The sequence below is a fragment of the Microtus ochrogaster genome, chromosome 7, assembly GCF_000317375.1.
Source record: "Microtus ochrogaster isolate Prairie Vole_2 chromosome 7, MicOch1.0, whole genome shotgun sequence".
NCBI lineage: Eukaryota > Metazoa > Chordata > Mammalia > Rodentia > Cricetidae > Microtus > Microtus ochrogaster.
Window position 1 is genome coordinate 4,474,046 of NC_022014.1, and position 3,185 is coordinate 4,477,230.

A 3,185-nucleotide genomic window follows, 5' to 3' on the forward strand; every position below is an offset into this window, starting at 1 on the left:
GGAACCTTCCTAATTAATTAATTAATTAATTCATGCTGCCTTTCACATGAAGGCCTCCCTGAGGCTGCCGGTTCCCCTTACTTGTGATTCTGCAACGTGCGGGGTGAAATTCTACTTTGTTTCAGCAAGAGCAACCCTGTGGCTACAAGATGGAGGTCTTGGAGGTGTGGAGGTCTTTGGGGGTTTGGCCCTGGCTTTCTTTCTTTCTTTTTTCTCTTTTTCCCAATAGTTTACCCTGAGATTGGCCCTGACTTTCAACAAGACACACTTGTTTTAGAACAATTTATAATTTTTATTACTTAAAAAAAAAAGGTTCAAAACGAGGGTGGCGGTGGTCATCTATAATCCCAGCATTAGGGAGGCAGAGGCAGGTGAGTCTTTTATTGACCAACCTGGTCTACATCTCGAGTTCCAGGACAATCTGGATTGGAACCTGCTTTTAAAAATCTGCTTAAAAAAAAAGTCGGGGGGCGGGGCTTCACATTTATTTCACTTTCTGACCCTGTCCTTTCAACATTTTCACAATGATTTCTGCTTTCTAAAATGGAAAGCAGACACTTAGCACGGGTGAAGCCCCCAGAGATTCTGCCAGTCTCGAAAGGACTCAGTTCCCACAGCACGAAGATGTTGGTGCTTTCCCGTCTTTATCAGCGTACAGGTAAAACAAAGCCGTTCCCGGGGGATTCGAGCCAGCCTCGTGTGTTAGAGGCTGTATTGCAGAAGAGCCCATCTTTCTTAGTTCCATTCCTCGAATTACCGTCCCGGATGGAAAGAGGTCGAGCTTTTTGAAGAAGTCTGTGGAGTCACCGCCTAGTCTTGGGAGTTTCAAGAAGTCCAGGGAGGTGGTGCCCTTCTCCAAGCAGAGTCCACAGACAGGGTCCTGAATGTTCTTCGTATTGTACCTGGAACTTTTATGTAAGTATGATATACTTGTAAAGTGTCAGGTTAAATATATAAAATTTAAATAAAAAGAGAGAAAAACCTGGCTCTGCCTCCGCAGGTTTCTAATTCTGTAGCGCTGTATATGAAATCCTCGGCCATGAGCACCAGTTCCTGCAGTACACAAACTTCTGCCCGTTTGAAGATGTCATAGACAAAACAGCTCGCCCAACGTGGGGCTCGAACCCACGACCCTGAGATTAAGAGTCTCATGCTCTACCGACTGAGCTAGCCGGGCGGCGTTGACAAACCTGTTCCCTACAGACCTCTTGGAATTCTTTAGAACCTCAAGGTTCTAGAACAGCTGGGTCTTGTTTGAGTTTTGTAGGATGAGCATCTAGCCTCAGACGGTAGACGGTAGTGGGTTTACTGGTTTACTCCTCCAGCCTCCTACAACTGCACGGCCAGCGTCTGTGTTGCCTCTTCCGTTCCCGGGAGCCACAGAGTGGGGGGCAAGGTCTGTGAGGATGTTAGTGAGACCCCAGTTTAGGGCCAGATCGGTTTCACGACCTAATAACCGTGGGCGAGCCTGCGTTTTCAAACTCGCCGCAGGGACACCGAATCCCTTGCCAAACGCTATTGGGAGGTGAAGCTTGGAGCGTTCGTTCCGCGGTCCACGTAGGAAGAACAGAACCCCGACTCCAGCTCTGGCTTCTGTATCCGGGTCTATGAGTTGCGTTGGTCCTCAGGGCCGGAGTGGGCTGCCAAGGAACAGGATCTGCCGATTCTTTGGAGGACCCTTGCTCTCCCCCTGATGTTTGAGCCTGCGGGGACTGGCGGACCAAAGGCGGCAATCCCGTCTCATTCTGGAGGTTCTAGACTAGGATTCTATTTGCGGTGAAATTTCTAATCCGGGGTCCGCCACGAGACTCCCGGAGGACGGTGGACCCTGGTCATTCATGCGGAGTGCTGTGCCCCAGGGCTGAGATCTGACCCTTTACGAGCGCGTGGGTACTTTCTCTTCCCTCTTCACGGGGCCGGTGCCATACCTCCCTCGGTTCTCTGGAACTCACAGAAAAACGAACTCGGAAAATCTCTCCAAGTAGGACTAAAGGGATAGGCTTGATGAGGCAATCGGATGAAAGTATCCAAAGATTAGCGCCAGGCCCTATATACACAGTGGCTCGTTGGTCTAGGGGTATGATTCTCGCTTTGGGTGCGAGAGGTCCCGGGTTCAAATCCCGGACGAGCCCTTATTGAATTACTTTTGTGCAGAGTGAAGATTTTGGATTTTAGCGAAGTGCTGAATCCAAGAACAGAGTAGAAGACGTAGCCCAATTTTGGTCACGAGGTTGGGTCCCCTGTTCCCACAGACGTTCTGCCAGGCATCTCTGGTCCGCCGGAACTCTGGTGTCTAGGTGCAGCTAGAGGACAAATTACATGCGATCTAGACTCGGGATCCTAGCAGAGAACAAGGGCCAGCCATCCCTGTCTCGGCAGATCCCTGGGTGTCGCGTATCAGGTCTCACCATTAGACCGCCCTGGTTCAGGGCACATTGTTTTCCTTCGGGTGACGTAAATTCGCGAAGTTAAATTCCGAGACTCGGGTTTTCCGAAACACCTTCTGGGAACGCCCTCCCACAACCACCGGGAGGAGATGGCGGCAGCGGAGGCTGGTGCCTTCAGCCTTGGGGCCTCCGTGATAATGCTGGGCACTCGGGCTCCGAATCTTTTTCGCACCCTACAGTTTTACTAGATTTTATTACTTGATAATCCAGGTATGTCAAGGTCATTAGAGAGGGCGACTGCACTGAAAAGAGAGAAAGTGGCGTCGTGAGTGACCGGAACTGCGTTTGCCTTATAAACAAGAACTGCATGTGATTTTTGTAGAAGAAAGAGACCAGGAGAGTTAATGGGGCGCGCGTTTAGCTAGTGTTAATGATTTCCGTAGGCATTAGGGGATATGAGCGACCTAGTCGTCTGATATCTAATTCTGGATGACTGGGACAAGTCATCCTAACTTTAATCTTAACTTAGAGTGTGACATCGGAGAAAACCAAGTTGGCTAACCTGTGAGACTGTGTTAGCCAGGCCCAGAGAGGGAAGCACCAGAAGGAAGAAAATGGACCTATTTAAATGCTACGGAGTGTTAACAGAGTATAGCTCTTCAGGAGAGCAGACCAAGAGCTGGCCTCAGGCTGGCAGCTCCACGCGCTAGTATAGTAGTCAGTCTGTCTGTCTCTCTGTCTCTCTGTCTCTCTGTCTCTCTGTCTCTCTGTCTCTCTCTCTCTCTCTCTCTCTCTCTC

General features: G+C 49.8%; 2 non-coding genes across 2 annotated transcripts; one reads left to right on the forward strand and one right to left on the reverse strand.

The window, feature by feature from the left end:
- Window positions 1–1,104: 1,104 nt before the first annotated feature.
- Trnak-cuu lies at window positions 1,105–1,177 on the reverse strand. The gene has a single exon. It is a non-coding gene; the product is annotated as a tRNA-Lys (tRNA).
- Window positions 1,178–2,060: 883 nt separating this feature from the next.
- Window positions 2,061–2,132, forward strand: Trnap-ugg. Its single transcript has one exon. It is a non-coding gene; the product is annotated as a tRNA-Pro (tRNA).
- The last annotated feature ends 1,053 nt before the right edge of the window (window positions 2,133–3,185 follow it).